Source organism: Gopherus flavomarginatus, chromosome 5 (genome assembly GCF_025201925.1).
Source record: "Gopherus flavomarginatus isolate rGopFla2 chromosome 5, rGopFla2.mat.asm, whole genome shotgun sequence".
Taxonomy (NCBI): domain Eukaryota; kingdom Metazoa; phylum Chordata; order Testudines; family Testudinidae; genus Gopherus; species Gopherus flavomarginatus.
In genome coordinates, this window is record NC_066621.1 from 161,491,913 (window position 1) to 161,503,358 (window position 11,446).

Here is an 11,446-nt window from a genome sequence, read left to right on the forward strand (position 1 = left end):
TTTCTCTTGATAAGTGATCAGATTGCTTCTCAAAATCACATTCTTCAGGAGTAATTCACTGTAGCAGTTACTTTAACAATCCCATGCAGCATTCACAAAGGACTATAGGGCAATACAGGCAATAGACTGGAGCCTGAGCACTAAGATGGGCGTTTAACCCGTCATTTTCTAGCTAAGAAGCAGAAGTGCCACTAACTTCCAGTTTATTCATCCAGGAAAAAAATCCTGGTTTCTTTTAGTGTATATTCCTAGACACAGAGACGGTCTATTTTTATTTCAGTGCTCTGATGGCATCAGCTTTCACAGGACTTTCAGGTGAGCACCAGCAGGAACCCACAGACTCTACGTTAGTTAAAGGTAAAGGATGGGTTCCACTGCAACTGCATAAATGCAGGGTAGATGAGTGGTTAGCTCAAGATTTGCCATTTTGTTTGCAAATAGGCCTTTAAAATGTAAGGACATTAGAGACAAGATAGCAAATGAACGAGAAGCACAAATTTTGTTGTTGGGTTTGTTTCTTTAGATTTTTTTGTATTTTATTATTATTATTATTATTACACATATAGTAAGGAACAAAATCCTTAGATCCAATGGAGAAGTCCAAATGTTCCAATCTGGATTTTTAGGCTTGGACTCATCTCCAGTTTTGTTTCTGATCAACTAATTTTCTCCTCTGCGATAGATTTGGATGAACATAGTGAAAACGTATTCATTTTTGAAGCATTTTGGAGAATTAAATTAAGATGAATTTGATGTAAAGCCACACTCATATCCTTTTGTCCAAAAAATCATCAAATGGTGATGCACTGTGCATTTTACATGTTAATGGGACAGCGCTTAACAGTAATTTTAACCCCAGCTAGTAACAAGTCTCTGAAGACCATGTGGAATATATTTAGACACGTAAACATAGAATAGATTCAGTGATGTCTGCTCAAAGTAATACCAATTTTATCTAATGCATGGAAAACGGTTTCCATAAAATGCTACAGTAGCATTTACACAAATCTTTCCTAATTGGCTCAGATTCTGCCTGGCCTGTTAATGGCAAAGCTCTTATAATGATTTTCTGGTCTGGATGTTTGTTCAGAGAGTAGTCAAAAGGTTGTTCTATAAAACTGAACCTGTTGTCAAGCCTCAAAGCACAGAACGTATTGATCAACTATGGAGGGCCATGAGGTCTTCACTGTTCTGCAGCCCTTTCTAAACCCCACTTGGATGTGGGTGTAGGTTAAACTCTGCTAGCTTGGGAACATCTTCACCAGCCTGCCCGCTAACTCCGTGCCAGCAGAGAACCCACGCAGTTTCCTTTGACCTCAGGGGTTAAAAGTTCTCACTCTGACCTCATTCCCCTGCTTGCTCACCTACAGTGGCTCTAGACCCCAGGAAAGCTGCTTTGAGGAATCCCCCACACACACACACTCTCTCATTTGCCATTTGCTGTTCTTTCAGATACTCTCTGGGAACCATGTTTAGCCAAAGTTCTTAGTCTACACTTCATGGGATGCCCAGAATCTTCTCTTCTCTCCAAAGGCCTAATGACCTCGGCTCGTCAGTGACGGTGCACGTACTGAGAATTGTACCGACATTCATTAAGTCCACCACAGAAATTAACAGCCCTGGGAAAAATGTTTTTCATTTGAAAATGAGCCTCTGCAAATCTATAATAAGACAAATACTCCAGTTCAGCTGGTACCCAAGAGTCCAGTCCATTGCTTCATCACAAATGGAACATCAGGTAACTCTCTTGCTACCTCGCCACTCATAAGCCTTTGAGCTCTGTCTGATTTGATTATGACTGAACTAAGTAGCAGTAATTTTGAATCCACTCCAGTAACAGCTGACTTTTTCAGGAAACTGCAACACATGGAATGTTCTAACAAAACACAGTTATTCCAACTTGGAAATAGTGTACTTAGTACATGAATGATCCAAGATCTATTTAACATTGTATTTGTTGCCATAAAATAATTGACAGCTATTACTGACATATGAACAAAAGGATTATGGCTAAAGTGAGGCTTCTCTCTAAATAAGGGAATGTAGATCTTACACCACAGACTGTTGCTACAGTTATTGAGTTGGCATTTAAAACAAATATGTTATTGCTGAGTGCAACATTTTAAAATGTGTGAATTTGATTCCAGCATTATAACTAATACAAGGGTCAGCCTCCAACACCTTTACTCTTGGTGAATAGAACCTGACTCCACAGATCGTTCCCTGAAGGCAACGATAGGCCTTGTGCAGTAAGGTGCCACCACCATGAGCACATAAGGATATCAGAATCCCACCCAAAGTGATTAATGATTTTAATATGACTTATCTATGCCCTTCTATGGCCCTACCCAGGTAGTATCTGAGCATTGTCAAACAACCAAAGAAGTGTCCACACACAAATTCCAGACAACCATTGCTCCTCCCATGGGGATCAGACCCTAAGTCTGAGTCCTTACTCATGGCGAAGAACAGTTACTCACAAGAATAATTCCAATGAAGTCAATGGAGTAAGTGCTACTCAGTGAACTGTTGCAGAACTGGGCCTTTGACAGGAGCTCCTCACCATGCAGCTGGCCATCCTCAGCTCACATCTCCTCCCAAGGGAACTCATGGGATCTTCTCCCTCTTACTCTGAGGAACACTGGGGTGTTCTGTGCTCAAGTCAACCTGGCTGCAACTTTCCCAGTCCTTATTCCCCAGCTGCGATGCCCTTCTTACCAAGGCCTCACTTTCTCCTGAGCCTGTTTTCCATAGAAATGCACAGGAAAAGCAAGAGGCCTGCCTGGGGGACACCACCCAGGGAAAACTCACCGGCCAACCCTTCCAAGCTGGAGGGGGGTGGCTTCTTTCTTTTTAAACAAAAGGCAAAATGGCTCCTCCTTTCTCTGCAGGAGAGCGGCTCAGGGAGAGGTTGCAAAGAGGGAAGGGGCTGCTGGGGGGACAGCAGAGACCCAAGGCAAGAGACAGGCGGGAGAGGACCGTTCCCCACCCCGCAGTCTGATCTCTGCAGGGGCTCCAGCTAGTTCATTTTAACCGCCCCCAGCCGGGAGGCAGGTGGCAAATACCGCCCAGGGTTGCATGAATGCGGTGGGCTTTGCTCGTGTAACCTCAGCTCCCCCGGCTGGGATCTGCACCTCCCAGTCCCACCCAGCCTTCCGCACGGACCCACTGCAGCCGCCCGAGCCAAGCCCTTCCCTGGGGCGAGCTCCAGGCCAGCCGGCAGCGCCTCCCAAGCCACCCGCCTGCAGCCCGGCTCCCCGGCTCGCTGCCCCGCCACGAACCCCGCTCTGGAACAGACGCGGCTAAACTTTGCTCGGACTCGGTCCGGGGCGCAGCCCGGTCACACCCCAGCCCGGCCCCGGGAGCTGCCCCTCCCTGCAGCCCGGCCCCTTCCCCGCCCGGGCCAGCGGCGGCCAGAGCCTCCCCCGCCTCCATCGCCAGCCTGGCGCACGGGAAAACGCCGCGCAGCTACAAAACCGGAGCCAGCCCGGCCGGGGCGCCTCGCCGCGGCCCCTGGAGAGCTGGCAAGGGGCGGATTAGCGCCCGGGCACCCCCCCGCGGGTCCCCGCCCTCCAGCAGGGCCATCGCAGGGGACCCGACAGCTCGAGCCAAGGCGAGCCGAGCCCCGGCCGCTGCGGGCTCGGGACGGCTCGCACCGCGGGGTTCACACCAGCGGCGTCTCTGCCAAGCCCCAGCCACGGGCCCCGAGGGGAGCCGCAGGCAGGAGGCGCCGGGCTCGGCGACCCAGAGCCCCGGCCACGCGCAGTCCCCAACGTCCCCTTGTGCCGCAGGGTTCACAGCCGGGATAACATGGCCACAGCCCGGGGCAGGCGCGGGGCGCACGGGCACCTCCCGCCCGGTCCGGTCCCTTCCCTGCGCCCCGGGAGCGGTGCTCAGCGGCTCCAGGCACCCCGGGCTGCGAGCGTCAGAGCGCGGACTGCACCTGCCATCGCCTGGAGAGCGGCAGAAGCGCAGCTGCCAGGGCGAGGGGAAAGCCCCTGGTGCAGCCGGGGACCTGGCGGGCTGGGGCTGGGGCCGGGCAGCAGCTGGCCTCTCCCCTCACACCCGGCGGGAAGAGGGAGCCGCAGGCGCAGCGCCCAGTTGAATTAAGCGCGGCTACACTACGGCATGAACCATGGATGGGCTCAGCGGGCCAGGGCGCTGTCCGAGCCCGGGGAGCCGCCCCGCGCCAGCCCCCAGCCCAGTCCCAGCCCGCGGGTCCCGTCCCTGCCCTGGGGCCCCGCCGTGCCAAGCGAACAACACAGTCTGGATCCAGGACAGCGGCGGGGCGCGTCTGCTCCGCTACCCGGGACTCCTTCCGCCCTGGCACCGCGGGGTGCGCGCCCCTGCCCCGCCGAATCCACGCCCAGGCGAGGAGCCCAGCGCGGCCCGAGGGGAAGCGAGCCCCGGGCAGGCAGAAGCTTGGCAGCAGCGCAGAGCGGTGCCCCTGGGCCATGTCCGGAGAAGCTCCAGCCCCAGCGGCCGCCACACGGAGCAAAGGCTCCAGCTCAGACCCCCCCGCCGGGCTGGGCCCGCTCCGCTCCCGTGGCGGGGTGTCTCTGCCTGCCCTGCGGGGAGAGTCGTCCCCCGTCCCCTGCCCCCCGCAGCAGGGAATGTGGCGCCTCCCGGAGCGGCGCCCGCGGCTCCCCGCAGCCCGCAATGCAGCGCAGAGCCCGGCGCGGGGAGGGTCGCGTTACCTGGCGCCGCTAGCCGCGAAAGACGGGGCCGGAGCACTTCCCCCGGCGGGTGCAGCTGCGGCGCGGCGGCTCCGGGCTGGCTTCACGGGCTGGCGGCGGGCTGGCCGGTGCCATCGCTCCGCACACGCATCCTCCGGCAGGCAGGCGGCGGCCGGCGCCCGCGGGTCCGGCTGGTGGGGCGGGGGGGTCGCCCGCGCGGCTCGCCCGGCGCAAAGCGGCGGCTCAGCTCCCGGGGAGCGGGCAGAGGCAGGCGGCTGCACAGGCGCGCACGGCGCCAGGCGGGGGAAGGAGGGAGGGAGGGAGCCGCGCGGTCCCCCCAGCGCACACCAGGCAGGGGCGCAGCCCGCCGCCACCGCCCCCACCCCGGACCCCGCAGCCGCGCCCCGCTGACCTTGCAGCGTGTACCTCCGCCAGGGTAATCCGAGCCCCGCCGGGCTTCGCCGAGCCTCCTTGCTCCGCTCCCTAACGCCGCCCCGTGCGCTGGGCGCCGGATAATCCTGCGCTGAGTCCCGCGCTCCGCCTCGGGCCAGCGCGGTTCCGCCGCCCAGCAGCCCCAGCTCAGGCACCGGCCGGAGCGCCGCGGGCCGGGGACGCGCTGCCCATGGCCCCGGCAGGCGGGCGCTCTTCCTGCGCTCCCGAGCTACAGCCGAGCTGCGCGGCCGGGCTCAGTCCTCGGGCTCCTCCAGCCAGCTGTCCGCGCCGCAGCCATGCACACCCCCGCCGAGGGACACCGACCCGCCGGGCAGCCTCATGCGGAGCAGCCGAAGCCTCGGGCGCTGCAGAGGGGCGCAGCTGTCTGCACTGGGTCCTTGCGCGTTTCCTCCACGGCTCCTGCTGGCTCCATCCTCCCCGCGGCGCGCTCCGGCGGCTGCCGCCCGGCCCCCGGGAGCCGCGGCGCTCGCTGCAGCATGAAGCCGGCTTTGCAGCCTGCTGCCAGCCCGAGCCGCAGCCTGCTCAGCAGCGGGAAGAGCGATGGCGCGGCGCAGCCGGGAAAGGCAGCTCCAGCCGCAGCGGGCGGGCGCAGAGCGGCGCCGGGAGCCCCCAACTCCCCTAATCTGGAGACGTGTCTGCGAGCCCCGGAAGCCAAGAGCAGGGGCGCGCTGGGCAGCTCGCCAGCGCCCGCGGGGATAGGGCTAGCGCTGCCCAGCCGGTGCGCGGCGAGCTGGGGCCTCCGGGACCGGGGGAAGCCGGGAGAGCGAGTGAGCAGCGGCTGCGCCCTGGCGCGGGGAGGCGCTGCTGGCGCAGGAGTGGGCAGGGAGGGGGCGTGTCGCTGCGCCCTTCCCTGCTCGGCCAGAGGAACTGGCAGCCACGGGCAGGGCTAGCCCCGCATCCCTGGGCCGGGCAGAGCGGGGCCGCAGCCCGCTCCGCAGGGGTAACAGCGCGGCCTCCGGCAGGCCGCTCCCCCGGCCTGGAGAGCTGGCTGGGACCCTCCAGCTCCGGGGCTGGGCCGGGCAGCTGCTGCAGCCCGAAAGCCGCGCTGGGAGCGGTGTCAGGGGCAGGGGCCTCTGGCTGCAGACTTTGCCCGGGCGCCGGGGACGCCAGCTGGGCAGGAGACTGGCAGGGCGTGCCGGGGGTTACTGCGCACGGGGGCTGCTCCCCGCGCAGGCCGGGCCCACCCTCCCTTCGAAGCGCACGTGGGTCTCTCCGGCCCGGGGCAGCTGGAGGGACTCGCTCTCCTCGGCCTGCCTCGGGGCTGCCGCGGGCTCTGCGGCTCGGGGCCAGCCAGGTGCGCTCAGGCGCGGGCGCGGAGGTACCTGCTTCAGCGGCGGGTCCCCCTCCCAGCCCCGCTCGGGGGTGGGGGCTGAGGCGCCGCCGAGACGAGGGAGCCAATCAGTTCATCAGCCTTTGCTCAAAACCGGGGAGGGGGCGAGGCGGAGCCGGAGTGCGCGCGGTGGCGGCGGAGCAGGTGGCTGCGAGGGGCCGTGCGCGCTGGCGCGGGGTCCCGGCGGAGAGCTCCTGGCGCAGCGGGCTGGGTCCCTGCGCTCTTCACAGCTCTCGGGGCTGGCGGGCAGCAGCCACCGCTGCCTCTCCGGGGCTCTCTGCTCCTCGCGGGGCGCTGTCGGAGCCGGGCAGAGGACAGGGGTCGCGGGGCCGCTGACCCCACCGCGCTGGCCGGGGAGCAGAGTGGGGCCGCTCGCCCGTCCTGGGAAGCCGCCCCTTGTCTCGGACCCTCCTGGGGACATGACGTGGATACGGCTGGAAACCGGCGCCTGGGACCTGAAGCAGCTTTCGGGGACTGTGGCGGGCGCTGCGTGGCTCCGGGCAGACAGAGCGGGCTCAGGGAGCGGACTTGGAGCCTGGCTTTGGGGATCGTGTCTCACCTTCCGACAGGCGCTCTCAGGGGGTGTGAGTGTGATGGGCCCCGTGCGTCTCCGTGCCTGGCTCTCCTGCTGCTCCCTGCCCAGCTCCTGCGCCGAGCCCCTGGCCAGTGGCTGCTTTGCATGGCGGAGACAGACCGATCTTGCAGCTGAGCCGCACCAGTGACCCCCATGGCCTAGGACCCATGAGCCGTGGGCTCCTGTGTCTGTCCCTTCGGATCCTTTAGCGAAGCTCTGAGCAGAGGCTGGAGGAAGCAGGGGCATGGAAGGGAGTGGGCCAGGGCAGACAAGCTGGGTCCCTGGGCTGGGCAAGGCAAGGGGATTTCACCAACCAGAGGTCCCTCAGCAAACCCTGTCCCTGTTCCTGAGTGGTGCCCTCTGCCAGCAGGGAGTGGCTGGCAGGGTTGGGCGCAGAGTTCCCCAGGCAGTCACACGCTGCTGGGTGTGAATGTCTCACTCCTGCCAGAAGTGACAAGGAGTGTTCCTGGGAGGTACTGTGAGCTGTGCTGCCAGGTTTCTGGTGTGGAGCACAAGGTGTCCAGACAAGCCAAAGGCCTGTGGGTTTGGTTGTGGTAGGGAATCACACAGGCAAAGCCTGGGGCTCTGGCACGGTTCAGGGGGCTAGAATCTCCTCAGTGGAGTGACTCGCTCTCTGTCCACCATGGCCTGGAAGTCAGAACTGCGGTACAGGCAAGAGGCTTTGTGCTCATCTAGCCATGCTTCAGCATGTGGCACTGAGGGCAAATTCCCATCCCCGGGGCCTGGGCGGCTCACTGGGTGAGCAGGATTTCAGTGTGGGGATGTTTCTCGTACTCGGCATCCTGTGGTGAAACCCTGTGCTGGAGCCAACAGAAATTCCAGCTGTAGCTGGCTGCAAATACAGATGCACCATGGTGAAGATAATGCAATAACGGGCTGTAATGAGATTGCTACTCTGCCTTGTGCCAGCTTCAGACCCATAGATGTTCCCTGGATAAGATGTGGGCCAGGTCTACAGTCAGTAGAAGAATAAATCGCAACTTTCACTAAAGTACCTCATGAAGGATGATTTCTTTCAGAATTGAACAGCCTGATTCTGCTGTGCTTAAGCAGGTAACACGTCCATGGGTATCACAGGCAGGCAGGCCTGAGGTTACAAAGGAGTCTGGCTCTTGCTTTCCAAAAGTGACCAGTGGTTTGCTTGTGCCTTATTTGGATCCACAACTAGAGATGCCTTAAAGTGGCTTTTTTTCTTCCAGCCAGTGCTGAGCCTCACCCTCTGAAAATCATTCCAGGGGTTGAGTTGCGGACCCACAATTGCAAATCATGCTTGTTAGTGTAGGCCTCAGTTGTTAGCTGATAAGCTAATACTCACAGCAGCAGAGGAGAGCACCACCCACAGCCTCTCGCTTCAAAGGGCCATACTTTGTATTGTTAATGTTCTCGCCTCAGTGCCGGTCTGGGGGGAGGAAAAAGTAAACACAATTTCAAACTTGAGTGCTTTTGTTGGGGGGTGCTCGCTCCCTCGGCAGCCTCAGGATCACGTAGGGCCCTATGCTGCATTCTCTTCTGACCCAGTCTGCCAGGGCTGGCTCAGGCCCATCTCTAGCTACTGGGTGAGTAAATAAGGAAAGGATTGACAGCACTAGCTTATGTCTGTTTATGTTGACCTCATTATTTATCTGACCAATGTACCTGCAGCATTAGCTTACAAAGTCACAGGCGTGAGATGAATGACAAGGAGATAGAAAGTGACAGCAGTGTAAACACTTCTAGGAAACCATTGCCGACCTGCCTGACTCATTAATGTCTGTGCATGTAGTTTGCATAAGCAGGGCATCTTCCTGGGTCACTTTTCCCCATGATTGACAAGTCTGCTCCTCCTAAGGTCTGTCGAATGACCCTCGTAAAAAGCAGAATCGGAGATTAAAAGAGAGGGCAATCATCTTAAATTCCTCTCTCTATCAAGACTAATAGGAAAAGTGGGGGTTTGGACTAGGCTCTGAGTTCTGGGGCAGCCCTCTGATACTTCAGTGACAGTTTCTGGAGCTCAAACTGTTTTGAGTGTGTGTGTGGAGGTTGTATTTAGATTTAAGCTCAGCAAACTTTGGAGTAACATTAGTTTGAGCTGCCTGGCTGTACCCATCTTAGAGTCTAGCAGGTAGTTGTACTTTAGAGTTAGCAGAATTTATCACGGTTGTTAGACTTCCATAGCTTGACTCTAAACAAAGTAAGCGTAAAACTTTGTAGGGTTGTATCTGACAAAGTGACTTTAATTGTAGAAAAATGTAAAAGATTTCTTTCATGACACTAAGTGGTTTTATCTGTGCTGACTCTTAAATGATGCATGCTTCAGCATTATGAGAACTAAACAGAACACTCTCTCTTCCTTTTCCCCCCCATACTGTGTTCTTAGGCTCAGGAAAATGGGCAGTTCTTTCTCCAGACATTTTAAGTGAAAACCTAAAACTTGTGGCTGAAAACAACCAGAGAACTCTGTTTGATAGTGATTTTGTTAGTGGAAATGGACACTTTGTGCAAAAAGTTTTGTTTCCTCAAAGCACCATTTCCCCTCTGGGGTGTGTGAGATCTTTCACCAGCCTCGCACTCACACCACCTACTCCCCTCTTGGTGCAGCTCGAGGGCCCAGGACACCCTGGGCCTGCCAAGGGCAGGGCAGGACCTTCACCTGCTCCCCAGATCTGAGAAGGGAGAGGGGAATTGCTGCTGCAGGGGCAGGGGACAGCAGCTCCCCAGCCATGGCAGAATGCTCCATGGAGGGCAGAGGCGAACTCCCCAGAAGTGGAGAGCAGAGGCAGGGCCTGGTCTATGCAGCTGCTCTGACTGGCTTCCTTTCCCCAGCTCGAGGATTTCTTGTAGGGGAGTGGGACACCCCAGTCCTGAGGAGGGAGGGAAAGGCAGATGGGCTGAGCCCTGCACTGGCACAAATGAGGGAAGATTGTGGCCCCTGATGTCACATTTCTACAGGTCCACAAGCGAGATTTTGCTCTGTGCTGGAAAATGCCCCAGTCGCAGCCCTTTGGCATGGGCCAAGGCAAACACTTGTGACCTGACCCCACTGGAACCCAGCTCTTCAGCAGCAAAGGGCGAGAGCTTCAGGAAGCCTGGTGCTGGCAGACAGCTGCCAGCTCCGCTCGCCTCTCCAGCAGGCAGGAGTGGGCAGGGCTCTGCGCAGGCCTCACCCGTCCTGGAGATCACCGTGAAGCCCCTGCTGCTAGAGCCAGGGGTGCTTTGTTAGTCTTTCAATACATTCAAAGTTTCTTGCCCCCAGGGGAGCAGGAGAAGCTTGAAGCTGTGAACCCCAAAGGACCTAAAGCCAGAAGGAAAATTTAAAAAACAAGCAAAAAGTGGGGGTGGTTTTTAACTTACGGTTTATAAGCCAATCACCTGACTCTTCTGCTGGCAGGTGTGGGGGAGGGGAGAGATTGATTGGCTTTGTAAGGGTTGGGGTTGGCACGACTGAACTCATGAGCTGTGTGGAACCTTCAGCAGGCCCCAGCTCAGCGTCCTGCCCTACGGCTGCAGGTCGGGGGCAGGAAATGCTGCCTGAGGTGCCCGCACTCAAGTCTGCTTAGGAACTAACCTGTCCCCTGTAGCCCCTTCCCCAGTCGCTTCACCTCAGCTTCGGTCTAGCCTTCTTCCCTCTCCTCCCTGCCCTGTGCCACCCACCCTTTCCCTTTAGCTGATCCCTCCTAGCTACGCCCCCCTAGTGCATTATCATGACATTTGCTGCCACCCCACTGTTCACTCTGTGGGTGTGTTCCCCGCCTCCCGGTACCCCTCCAGTCAAGTTATGCTGTAAGTGCCTCAGGGTGGGGACCTCTGCAATTGTGCAGCACCTAGCACAGGGGGCCCCAGTGCTTGGTTGATTCTTTGACACCACCTACTACACATGCATAATAATAATGTCATGCAGAGAGCCACTTCCCAGCTCTGAAACCAATTCCCTTCCTTCTCAACATACATCCCTGAGCACTGGCACCCGGCTTTGGCTCTATTCTGTTCACTGAGGTTTGTGGTGTTTGGGGTTTTTCAAATACAATATTCCCCATCAAACGGTGACCATCATCTCTGGGGGGCAGGCAGTGCCAGGGGGAAGCTGTGTGCTCTCGTTGGACACTTGCTGCTACCCTGCTCCCACCCTTCGTGCATACATGGGGAGCAGGCAGGAATGTGGCTCTGGCGGGTGGGGCAGGCCCCCAGGCAGGGGTGTGTATCTGTGGGGCTGGAAGGGAGGGGGTGGGGAACCAAAGTGCTGGAGATGGCAGAGAGGGAAACAGAAAAGCCTGTCAGCACATCAGTGACCATGTCCAATATTCACTCCCTCCGAATCCTACTGCCTGTTACCTAGCATCAGAGAAAATTTTCTGCTTCCTGGTAACAAATGGCTGAGTCAGGCGCTGGCCTGGGTTAGCTCTATCACCGTTTGCC

The 11,446-nt window shown here is 58.3% G+C and overlaps 1 protein-coding gene across 11 annotated transcripts in view; it reads right to left on the reverse strand.

The window, feature by feature from the left end:
• The window catches only part of LRFN5 (leucine rich repeat and fibronectin type III domain containing 5), a 170,240-nt gene extending 165,008 nt beyond the window's left edge, over positions 1–5,232 (reverse strand). For 2 of the 11 annotated variants that reach the window (XM_050954675.1, XM_050954674.1), the window contains exon 1: positions 2,481–2,672. The gene's annotated coding sequence lies outside the window, so the exon portion shown is untranslated. Of the gene's footprint in view, positions 1–2,480; positions 2,674–4,697; positions 4,767–5,088 lie in introns of those variants that run through there. The other 9 variants (XM_050954671.1, XM_050954672.1, XM_050954667.1 and 6 more) reach the window with 7 other exon arrangements.
• Positions 5,233–11,446: the final 6,214 nt, after the last annotated feature.